Source organism: Eptesicus fuscus, chromosome 9, assembly GCF_027574615.1.
Source record: "Eptesicus fuscus isolate TK198812 chromosome 9, DD_ASM_mEF_20220401, whole genome shotgun sequence".
Classification (NCBI taxonomy): domain Eukaryota; kingdom Metazoa; phylum Chordata; class Mammalia; order Chiroptera; family Vespertilionidae; genus Eptesicus; species Eptesicus fuscus.
In genome coordinates, this window is record NC_072481.1 from 88,099,197 (window position 1) to 88,111,800 (window position 12,604).

The window sequence follows — 12,604 nt, forward strand, 5'->3', positions numbered from 1 at the left end:
TCTGACTTCATAGTTTACCCAGTTTTATACACTAGAATAACTCTATTAATTTATTTCCTGAAAGAAACTACTTTTTAAAATTAGAAAGTCTACAATGCTTTAGGGTTCATTTAAAAATCAACTCTAAGAATTCTGTATTTTTAAAAAATTACATTACTGGCAAATTAATTGTAGATTTCAGGTATGTAAATAGTGACATTTTTAATAAGGCTAAACTGTTCCTGAGTGAAACCTGTGTGCAGTCAGGGGTGGGCTGACTTCCAAGACACATCTGTGAGGGTGGAGATTATTTTTCTTTTAATTTGAGGTCACTTTGTCTGGCTCGTCCTATCCCCATAGCCAGTCACGGTTTCACTCACAGTGACCTAATGCATAGAGTAGGGATCTGGCAGAGGGGGAGCAGAGGCGGGCAAACCTCAGAGGAGCGGAAGGCTTCCCTGAGCTGGTTAAATGTCCCATGCTCTCTAAGTGCTACATGCAGTGGAACCTGCCAGAAAGTCCTGCTCTCCCCACGGAAATTCTGTTATTCTGAGCTCCTGGAGGAGGCAGAGACTTCCCCCACTTCCCTCTCTTATTCCTGCCCACGTGTATGTGTGTGTGTGTGTGTGTGTGTGTGTGTGTGTGTGACTGTGTGTGTAAGCATGTATGAAGGTATGTATAAATATGGATGTTACTGTGTGTGACTAAATGTTACTGTGTGTTTAAGCGTGTGTTAGTGTGTGGTGGCATGTGAATGTCAACTTGTATGGTTGTTTATAGGTGTGTATGAATGTGTGTGTGAATGTATGAATTGTGTGACTGAATGTGTGAATGTGTATGTAAGCATGTATGAAGGGATGTGTGCATGTATGTGTGGCTGTGTGAATGTCAAAGTGTATGAATGATCGTGAATGGGTGTATATGAATGTGCGTGTGTGTCTGTGCCCTGGGAAGGGAGTTCTTTCATTATAACCTCAAGGCCTCAATGTAGACCTTTGGTCTCCTCTTCAGATGAAGTTCAAGTCACAGCAAGACATGGACAGCCTTGAACCACGATACCATGCACTTCTAGCCCATGTCCCATAGTGGACATCACCAACAAAGCCTTCTGAGTCAGTACTTTAGAAAGTAAATTCTACAATACAATTGTGGTGGCACAATTATCATATGGAATCAATTCTTAGGGGTTAAAATATTTATTAATGTAAACATTAAACTAGGCCCCCGTTTTAAACCCTGTTGGCACTTCTCAGCTCTCTCCTCCAAGCGCAGCTCGGTGGCGCGATGGTTGGTGGGGTGGCCAAGGGGGTTCCTCCACCAGCGGCGGGTGGCGGTGCATCAGGCGGGCTGCTGGGCTGGCCTCAGGGTGAGCGTCCCAGGGGCTGGTCTGCTGTGCGCCTCTCTGCACCTACACACGATGGCGACCCCCACGCAGCTTCCCTGCTTCTCTTAACAGGCCTGTGGGGCAGACAGGAGGGAACAAGGCTTGCTCAGGGTTTCTCAATGGACCTCACACCTCAGGCTCTTCTCACCACTGTGTGTCCAGAGGCCTCCTGGGAGCGGGGATTCAGGTGGCCTGAGCACGTCCCCCCACGGTTCTGTTTTAAGACCTGGCCTTCTTTTCCTTTCTCTTTTGTGGATAGTTTTATCCCAGTGAATTTTACCATTTTCACTATTTTTCATTGCACAGTGCGGTGGCGTTAAGGACATTCATACTATTGTGTGGCCCACACCACCATCCTCTCCATCACTTTTCCCATCTTCTCCAACCAAAACTCTGTCCCCATTAAAAAACAACTCTGCAACCCACGCCACAACCACCCACCACCACCACTGGTACCTTCATCTTCCCTTCCATCTCTGACTCCGATGGTCCTAGGAACCTCATGTGAGTGGGTCACTCAGTAGTTGTCCTCTTTTGACGGCCTTTTGCACTGAACATGTCGTCAAGGTCCATCCACGTTATAGCTTGTGTCACAATATTCTTCCTGTTTTTTTTAATTGAATCTATTGGGTTGACATTAGTTAATAGAGTCAAGTCGGCTTCAGGTGTACAATTCTATAACACATCATCAGCATATTGTATGTGTGCTCACCACCCCACTTCAAGTCTCCTATCACCATTTGACCCCCTTTACCCTCTTCCACCTCTCCCACCCCCTTTCCCTCTGGTGATCACCATAATAATGTCTGTGTCTATGAGTTGTTGTTTTTCTTTGCTTAATCCATTCACCTTTTACCCAGCCCAAGCCGCCTTCTCCTCTGACAACTGTCAGTCTGTTCTCTTTCTATGAGTCTGTTTCTATTTTCTTTGTTAATATATTTTGCTCATTAGATTCCACATATAAGTGAGATCATATTGGCATTAGTCTTTCTCTGACTGGCTTATTTCACTTACCATAAGGCACTCCAGGTCCATCCTTGCTGTCACAAATAGTACGATTCCCTTCTTTTTCACAGCCAAGTAGTATTCCATGGTGTCAATGTACCAAAGCATTTTTATCCACTCACCTACTGATGGGCACATGGGCTGCTTCCAGATCTTGGTATTGTAAATAACACTGCAATGAACATGGCAGTACATATACTCCTTCCAATCAATGTCTCTGATTTCTTGGGATACATTCCCAGATGTGGAATTGCAGTGGCATAAGGCCGTTCCATTTTAATTTTTGAGGTAACTCCTTACTACTTTCCACAGTGGCTGCACAAAATGCATTCCCCACAGAGGTGCGCCTCTCTGCACCTGCACACGATGGCGGCCCCCACGCAGCTTCCCTGCTTCTCTTAACAGGCCAGAGGGGCAGACAGGAGGGAACAAGGCTTCCCCAGGGTTTCTCAAAGGACCTCACACCTCAGGCTCTTCTCACCACTGTGTGTCCAGAGGCCTCCTGGGAGTGGGGATTCAGGTGGCCTGAGCACATCCCACCACGGTTCTGTTTTAAGACCTGGCCTTTTCCTTTCTCTTTGTTGGATAGTTTTATCACAATGTAATTTACCATTTTCAGTTTTCAATGCACAGTGCAGTGGCGTTAAGGACATTCATACTGTTGTGTGGCCCATACCACCATCATCTCCATCACTTTTCACATCTTCTCCAACAGAAATTCTGTCCCCAGTAAACAATCAGCATTTCACCCCCTCCTGACCCCTTCACCTTATTCACCCAGTCCCTCTACCCGCTTCCCCTCTGACAACTGTCAGTCTGTTCTCTTTCTATGAGTCTGTTTCTATTTTCTTTGTTAATTTATTTTGCTCAATAGATTCCACATAAAAGTGAGATCATATGGCATTAGTCTTTCTCTCACTGGCTTATTTTACTTACCATTAAGGCTCTCCAGGTCCATCCACACTGTCTCAAACAGTAAGATTCCCTTCTTTTTCACAGCCAAGTAGTATTCCATGGTGTCAATGTACCAAAGCATTTTAATCCACTCACCGACTGATGGGCACATGGACTGCTTCCAGATCTTGGTATTGTAAATAACACTGCAATGAACATGGCAGTGCATATATTCTTTCCAATCAATGTCTATGATTTCTTGGGATATATTTCCAGAAGTGGAATCCCTGTGTTACATGGAAGTTCCATTTTATTTTTTTGAGGTAACTCCTTACTACCTTCCACAGTGGCTGCACAAAATGCATTCCCCACAGAGGTGCGCCTCTCTGCACCTGCACATGATGGCGGCCCCCACGCAGCTTCCCTGCTTCTCTTAACAGGCCAGTGGGGCAGACAGGAGGGACCAAGGCTTCCCCAGGGTTTCTCAAAGGACCTCACACCTCAGGGTCTTCTCATCACTGTGTGTCCAGAGGCCTCCTGGGAGCGGGGATTCAAGTGCCCTGAGCATGTCTCACCAAGGTTCTGTTTTAAGACCTGGCCTTCTTTTCCTTTCTCTTTTTTGGACAATTTTATTACAGTGAAATTTACCATTTTCACTGTTTTTCAATCCACAGTGCAGTGGCGTTAAGGACATTCATACTGTTGTGTGGCCCACACCACCATCATCTCCATCACTTTTCTCATCTTCTCCAACCAAAACTCTGTCCCAAATAAACAACAACTCTGCATCCCACCCCCCCCCCACCCCCTCACCACCACTGGTACCTTCATCTTCCCTTCCGTCTCTGCCTCCGAAAGCCCTAGGGACCTCATGTGAGTGGAATCACACAGTAGTTGTCTTCTTTTGACTGGCCTTTGCACTTAACATGTCATCAAGGTCCATCCACCTTGAAACTTGTGTCACAATATTCTTCCTGTTTTCTTAATTGAATCTACTAGGTTGACATTGGTTAATAAAATCATGTGGGCTTTAGGTTTACAATTCTATAACACATCACCTGCATATTGTATGTGTGCTCACCACCCCACGTCAAGTCTCCTTCCATCACCATTTGACCCCCTTTACCCTCTTCAACGTCCCCCACCCCCTTTCCCTCTGATGATCACTCTAGTGTAGTCTATGTCTATGAGTTGTTTTTCTTTTCTTAACACCTTCACCTTTTTCACCCAGCCCCACAGCCCCCTTTCCCTCTGACAACTGTCTGTTCTCTTTCTATGAGTCTGTTTCTATTTTCTTGGTTAATTTATTTTGCTCATTAGATTTCACATATAATTGAAATCATATGGCATTAGTCTTTCTCTGACTGGCTTATTTCACTTACCATAACGCTCTCCATGTCCATCCACGCTGTCACAAATAGTACAATTCCCTTCTTTTTCACAGCCAAGTAGTATTCCATTGTATAAATGTACCAAAGCATTTTTATCCACTCACCTACTGATGGGCACATGGGCTGCTTCCAGATCTTGGTATTGTAAATAACACTGCAACGAACATGGCAGTGCATATACTCTTTCCAATCGATGTCTATGATTTCTTGGGATACATTCCCAGATGTGGAATTGCTGTGGCATAAGCCAGTTCCATTTTAATTTTTGAGGTAACTCCTTACTACTTTCCACAGTGGCTGCACAAAATGCATTCCCCACAGAGGTGCGCCTCTCTGCACCTGCACATGATGGCGGCCCCCACACAGCTTCTCTGCTTCTCTTAACAGGCCAATGGGGTAGACAGGAGGGACCAAGGCTTCCCCAGGGTTTCTCAAAGGACCTCACACCTCAGGCTCTTCTCATCACTGTGTGTCCAGAGGCCTCCTGGGAGCGGGGATTCAGGTGGTCTGAGCATGTCTGACCCTAGATCTGTTTTAAGATCTGGCCTTCTTTTCCTTTCTCTTTTTTGGATCATTGTATCACAATGGAATTTACCATTTTCACTGTTTTTCAATGCACAGTGCAGTGGCATTAAGGACATTCATACTGTTGTGTGGCCCACACCACCATCATCTCCATCACTTTTCCCATCTTCTCCAACCGAAATTCTGTCCCCAGTAAACAATCTGCATTCCACAAACTCCTCACCCCTTCACCTTTTTCACCCAGTCCCACACCCCCTGCCCCTCTGACAACTGTCAGTCTGTTCTCTTTCTATGAGTCTGTTTCTATTTTCTTGGTTAATTTATTTTGCTCATTAGATTCCACATATAAAGGAAATCATATGGCATTAGTCTTTCTCTGACTGGCTTATTTCACTTACCATTAAGGCTCTCCAGGTCCACCCACACTGTCTCAAACAGTAAGATTCCCTTCTTTTTCACAGCCAAGTAGTATTCCATGGCGTCAATGTACCAAAGCATTTTTATCCACTCACCTACTGATGGGCACATGGGCTGCTTCCAGATCTTGGTATTGTAAATAACACTGCAATGAACATAGCAGTGCATATACTCTTTCCAATCAATGTCTCTGATTTCTTGGGATACATTCTCAGATGTGGAATTGCTGTGGCATAAGGCAGTTCCATTTTAATTTTTGAGGCAACTCCTTACTACTTTCCACAGTGGCTGCACAAAATGCATTCCCCACAGAGGTGCGCCTCTCTGCACCTGCACACAATGGCGGCCCCCATGCAGCTTCCCTGCTTCTCTTAACAGGCCAGAGGGGCAGACAGGAGGGAACCAAGGCTTCCCCAGGGTTTCTCAATGGACCTCAAACCTCAGGCTCTTCTCATCCCTGTGTGTCCAGAGGCCTCCTGGGAGCGGGGATTCAGGTGGTCTGGGCATGTCCCACCACGGTTCTGTTTTAAGACCTGGCCTTCTTTTCCTTTCTCTTTGTTGGATAGGTTTATCACAATGTAATTTACCATTTTCACTGTTTTTCATTGCACTGTGCAGTGGCATTAAGGACATTCATACTGTTGTGTGGCCCACACCACTATCCTCTCCATCACTTTTCCCATCTTCTCCAACCAAAACTCTGTCCCAAATAAACAACAACACTGCATCCCACCCCCCAACCACCCACCACCACCGCTGGTACCTTCATCTTCCCTTCCATCTCTGGCTCCGATGGTCCTAGGAACCTCATGTGAGTGGAATCGCACAGTAGTTGTCTTCTTTTGACTGGCTTTTGCACTGAACATGTCGTCAAGGTCCATCCACGTTATATCTTGTGTCACAATATTCTTCCTGTTTTTTTAATTGAATCCATTGGGTTGACATTGGTTAATAAAATCATGCGGGCTTAAGGTGTACAATTCTATAACACATCATTTGCATATTGTATTGTGTGCTCACCACCCCAAGTCAAGTCTCCTTCCATCACCATTTGACCCCCTTTACCCTCTTCCTCGTCTCCCACCCCCTTTCCCTCTGAAGATCACTATAGTGATGTCTGTGTGTATGAGTTGTTGTTTTTCTTTGCTTAATAACTTCACCTTTTTCACCCAGCCCCACAGCTCCCTTCCCCTCTGACAACTGTCTGTTCTCTTTCTATGAGTCTGTTTCTATTTTCTTTGTTAATTTATTTTGCTCATTATATTTCACATATAAGTGAAATCATATGGCATTAGTCTTTCTCTCACTGGCTTATTTCACTTACCATAAGGCTCTCCACGTCCATCCACTGTCACAAATAGTACCATTCCCTTCTTTTCACAACCATGGTGTCAATATACCAAAGCATTTTTATCCACTCACCTACTGATGGGCACATGGGCTGCTTCCAGATCTTGGTATTGTAAATAACACTGCAATGAACATAGCAGTGCATATATACTTTCTAATCAATGTCTGAATTATTGAGATACATTCCCAGATGTTGAATTGCTATGGCATAAGGCAGTTCCATTTTTAATTTTTGAGGTAACTCCTTACTACTTTCCACAGTGGCTGCACAAAATGCATTCCCCACAGAGGTGCGCCTCTCTGCACCTGCACACGATGGCAACCCCACGCAGCTTCCCTACTTCTATTAACAGGCCTGTGGGGCAGACAGGAGGGAACCAAGGCTTCCCCAGGGTTTCTCAATGGACCTCACACCTCAGGCTCTTCTCATCACTGTGTGTCCAGAGGCCTGCTGGGAGCGGGGATTCAGGTGGCCTGAGCACGTCCCACTAAGGTTCTGTTTTAAGACCTGGCCTTCTTTTCCTTTCTCTTTTTTGGATAGTTTTATCCCATTGAAATTTACCATTTTCACTGTTTTTCAATTCACAGTTCAGTGGCATTAAGGACATTCATACTGTTGTGTGGCCCATACCACCATCATCTCCATCACATTGACCATCTTCTCCAACCGAAACTATCTTCCTCTTTTTTCCCCCTCTTCTTGGCCCTTTTATATTTATGGTAATACTGGTTTAGTGGTAACAAACTTCTTTAGCTTTTTATTATCTGGGAAGCCTTTTATTTCTCCATCAATTTTAAATGATAGCCTTATTGGGTAGCGTTGTCTTGGTTGTAAGTCCTTGCTTTTTATCACTTTTAATATTTCATGCCAATCTCTTGTGGCCTGAAATGTTGAGAAATGAGATGATAGTCTTATGGGAGCTTCCTTGTAGGTAACTAACTGCCTTTCTCTTACTGCTTTTAAGATTCTCTTTGTCTTTTTAACCTTTGTCATTTTAATTATGAAGTGTCCTAGTGTGGGCCCTATTGGGTCCATCTTGTTTGGGACTCTGCACTTCCTGGACTTGTGTGTCTTTTTCCCTTACCAGGGATGTTTTCCGTCATTATTTCTTTTAATATACTCTTGTTCCCTTGCTCTTTATTTTCTCCTTCTTGCACTCCTATGATGCAGTTATTTTTATGCTTCACATTGTCCAAAGGTACCTTAAACTGTCCTCATTTTTTTAAAATATGTTTTTGAATTCAGAGAGGAAGGGAGAGGGGGAGAGAGATAAAAACATTAATGATGAGAGACAATCATCAATTAGCTGCCTCCCATATGCCTTCAAACGGGGATTGCACCAGCAACGTAGGCATGTGCCCTGACCAGGAATCGAACTGTGACCTCCTGGTTCATGGGTCACTGAGCCACACCAGCTGGGCTCTCCTTATTTTTAAAAAACATTTTTCCTTTATGCTGCTCTGATTAGTTGTCTTCTGCTACCTTGTGTTCCAAATCATTGATTCAGTCCTCTGCTTCATTCAACCAACTGTTTATTTCTCCTAGTGTATTCTTTATTTCAGATTTTGTATTCTTTATTTCTGACTGCATCTTATGGCTTATTGTTTTTTCATGATTACTATCTCTAAGTTCTCACTGATTTCATCCATTCTTCCCCTAAGTTCCTTTAGCATCCTTATAACCATTTTTAAACTCTATATCTGATAGATTGCTTGCCTCCACTTAGCTATTTTTTTTTTCTGGAGGTGTATTCTCTTTTTAAATTTGGGGCATGTTTCTTTGTTGTCCCATGTGACTGGCTCTCTGTGTTACTTTCTATGTATTAGACCCTCACTGAGCCTTGGTAGTGTGACCTTATGTAGTAGGTATCCTGTGGCACCCAGGGGTGCCGTCTTCTTGATCACCAGAACTGAGTGCTCCAGGAATGTCCCTCGTGTGTGTTGTGTGGGCCACCCTGTTGTAGTTGAGTCTTGATTGCTCTTGGCTTGTTCACATGTGGGGTCAACCCACAGCATGGCTGACTCTGAGGATAAACCATGACCACAGTTAATTAGTTGCTGTGGAGGTGCTGACCATATTGAGCAGAATTTGTCTCATCAGGTTCTGGTGCCTACAGAGATCTCCCTTTGGATATGCTGCTTGTAAAGATAACTGGATCCTGCTCTGATGTCATCTGAATCTGGCCACTGGGTGCATTGGTCCTGGGGCCTCCTGGGAGGGACTCTGGCCCCAGCCAATGTCAGCTGCTTCCTATGACTGGCCCTGGGCAACCTCTTTGGAGCTACAAAGCAATTCACAGTTTGTGGCTACCTCTGCTAGGCCTGAATGAGCACAAGAAGGTCCAAACCAAGGTTGGCTTTTCCCAGCACTGGGCCTAGAGTTGACATTCAATATTAGTTTCAAGTTTACACCATAGGCATATATAGAACTTACAAAGTGATTCCTTGGACTAGTCTAATATGGGGTTTCTTTTAAAAGGGTATTAATCCTATTCATGAGAGCTCCACCCTCATGATCCAATCACCCTCAAAGGTCCCCACCTTTTATTTACTTTTAATTGGATTGGGCTGACATTGGTTAATAAAATTATATAGGTTTCAGGTATACACTTCTGTAATGCATTATCTAGATACTTGCTTTCCCGTTGCAGGAAAAATCCTGCAATAGGATTTCCTGCTGCATTCTACCCCACCTCCGTTCCTCCCTTGTTGCCCGCCCCGCCTTCTCCTCCAGCCCGCCTGCTTTTCCCTTCGCCCCCGGCCCTGACTTCGCTCCTCCCTTCTCCTCCCCGCCCCCCCCCCCCCCCCGCTTGCTTGCTTCTTCAAAGCTTTACTCCCTTCTGCAGCTCTTGGCTTCTTTAGACGCTGTCTTGATATGCAAATTAGCCGCCATCTTTGTTGGGTAATTTGCATATTCATCCTGATTGGCTGGTGGGCGTGGCTTGGCTGGTGGGCGTGGCTTAGGTGTAGCGAAGGTTCGGTCAATTTGCATATTTGTCTATTATTAGATTAGATTGTATTGTGTGTTCACCACCCCAAGGCAAGTCTCCTTCCATCACAATCTATCCCCCCTTTACCCTCTCCTACTTTCCCCCATCCCTTTGTGATGTGACATTTGAAATGACATTTGAGATGTGCCTGGAGAACACAGGTAGCATTTAGACAGATGAAGAGGGTGAGAATGTGCTTCATGTACAGAGAGTGGGCATGTGGCCTGGAGGCAGGAGAGATGAAGACCGGAAAGACCAGAGCACATGCCCCTCAGATGCCTGTCAGTGAGGGGACAGGAGAGGGAAACAGAAGATGGGGGCAAGAATGGAGGGGGAAAGGCTGAGGAGAAAAGGAACCAACCACAGAGTGGTCAGAACAAGAGAGATAGTGGGCCCTCCATGGGAAGGCAGGAAGAACAGGGGACCATGGGAAGGGGCAGGGCTGGGGGAACAGGGAAACTTTCTTGGGGGGATAGGGGACCCTCCTTGGAGGGGGCAGTGACCCCTGTCATCCCTCCCTCCTCTCCTGTCTTCCCTGCTCTGCTCCCTCCATGGAGGGTCCCCTGTTCCTCTGCCCTGTACCCTCCTGCCCTGTACCCTCCATGGACGGTCCCCTGTCCCCCCTGCCCTATAACCTCAATGGAAGGTCCCTATCCCGCCTGCCCTATACCCTTCATGGAGGGACCGCTAACCCCAGTCCTTCCCTCTCCATGGAGGGTCTCCAGTACCCCCTGTCCTGCCCCCTTTATGTAAGGTCCCCTGTCCTCCCTGCCCTGGCCCCTCCATGAAAGATCCCCTGTCTGCTCTGCCAGACCCCGTCCGTGAAGGGTCCATTGTTCCACCTGCCTTCCCCACTGCATGGAGGGGGCAGGACAGGGGGCACTGCAGACCCCCATTTCCTCCGCCCTGCCCATCACTGAGATTCCCATGTCCCCATTCACCTGCTCCATCCATGGAGGGTTCCATCACCCAACGTCATACCCTGTTTCTTCGATGGAGGTGGTCCTGACCCCGCTGCTCTGCTTTCTCCGTAGAGGGTCCCTTGTTTTTCTGTCCTGCCACATCCATGAGGGATCCACAGTCCCCTACACCCCCTACCCTGTACCCTCCACAGAGGGTCTCCTATCCCCCCTGCCGGTACCCTCCATGGAGGGTCCCCTAATCCTCTTGCCCTGTACCCTCCATGGAGGGTACCATACCCCCCTGACCTATACCCTCCATGGAGAGTCCCCTACCCACTGCCCTATACCCTCCATGGAGGGTCCTCTGTCCCCCTGCCCTATACCCTCCATGGAGGGTCCCCTACCCCCCTGCTCTATACCCTCCATTGAGGGTCCCCTACCCCTGCCTTATACCTTCCATGGAGGGTCCCCTGTCCCCCTTGCCCTATACCCTCCAATGAGGGTCCCCTACCCCCCTACCCTATACCCTCATGGAAGGTCCCATATCCCCCTGCCCTATACCCTCCATGGAGGGTCCACTGTCCCCCCTGCCCTATACCCTCCATGGAGGGTAGCCCGTCCCCCTGCCTTATAACCTCTATGGAAGGACCCTATCCCCCTGCCCTATACCCTCCATGGAGGGTCCCCTACCCCCCTGCTCTATACCCTCCATTGAGGGTCCCCTACCCCCTGCCTTATACCTTCCATGGAGGGTCCCCTGTCCCCCTTGCCCTATACCCTCCAATGAGGGTCCCCTACCCCCCTGCCATATACCCTCATGGAAGGTCCCCTATCCCCCTGCCATATACCCTCCATGGAGGGTCCCCTGTCCCCCTTGCCCTATACCCTCCATTGAGGGTATACTGTCCCCCCTGCCCTATACCCTCTATGGAGGGTCCCCTGACCCCCCCTGCCCTGCCCCCTCAATGGAAGGTCTTCTGTTTCCCTGCCCTGTCCCTCACTCACCGGCCAATGAGAGGTGTGTGCTCAGGTCTCCAGTGTTCATCTCTCCTGCATCCAGGCCATGTTCCCATTCTCTGTACCGGAAGCACATCTCACCCTCTTCATCTGTCTAAATCCTCCCCTCTCAAATATCATTTCAAATGCAAAATCACAGAATTAACTTTAAAAAATATAAACCTGATCATGTCATTCCCCATGCAAGGGCCCTTTACTCACCCGTCCTCTCCTGCACCCAGCCAGCCTGGTTCTCCCTGCCCCGGGGGCACTTACTGTGCCTTTGGTGGTGGCTTCCCCCTTCCCCATGTGGCCAGCTCTGTCTCAACAGCCGAGTCTGAGTTTAAATATGACAAGATCTTCGGGAGCTCTTCCTGAGCCTGCAGGGGAGTCACCCTGCAGTGGCCCCAGCCCAGCCTTGTGGGGTATCATGTGGCAACAGGTCACAGAGCCAAGACAGGTAACAATGGTAAGACAGGTCACAGAGGCAACCTGGCAACTGTCCTGGGTTAGGCAGGTGGTGAAGTTAACCAGGTGTTTTTGGTTTTTAAATCAGTGATTGGACATTTATTGAGCACCAAACCCCAGACCCTGTACTGAACGTGCAGAAGGTGTAGCCCGACCCTGAGGTCCTGGCCCTCAGTAACCAGGTGTTCTTGAATGTGGGACGTGGGCAGGAGGGTGGGTCAGGGATGCCATGAGAGGGACTCAACCCTCATTGCTGGCTTTGAGGCTAGAGAAAGGGATCACAGACCAAGGTTTTCTGGAGGC

General features: G+C 47.3%; 1 long non-coding RNA gene across 3 annotated transcripts; it reads right to left on the reverse strand.

Moving 5' to 3' along the window:
* Window positions 1-1,168: 1,168 nt before the first annotated feature.
* LOC114227555 (uncharacterized) lies at window positions 1,169-12,257 on the reverse strand. 3 transcript variants are annotated; one of them, XR_003613611.2, is made up of 4 exons: window positions 12,110-12,257; window positions 6,359-6,507; window positions 1,820-1,986; window positions 1,169-1,437 (listed from the first exon to the last, which is right to left on the reverse strand). It is a non-coding gene; the product is annotated as an uncharacterized LOC114227555 (long non-coding RNA). The 3 variants fall into 3 exon arrangements; XR_008557112.1 differs by lacking the exon at window positions 12,110-12,257 and adding an exon at window positions 12,056-12,077; XR_008557113.1 differs by lacking the exon at window positions 12,110-12,257 and adding an exon at window positions 7,018-7,036.
* Between the last annotated feature and the right edge of the window lie 347 nt (window positions 12,258-12,604).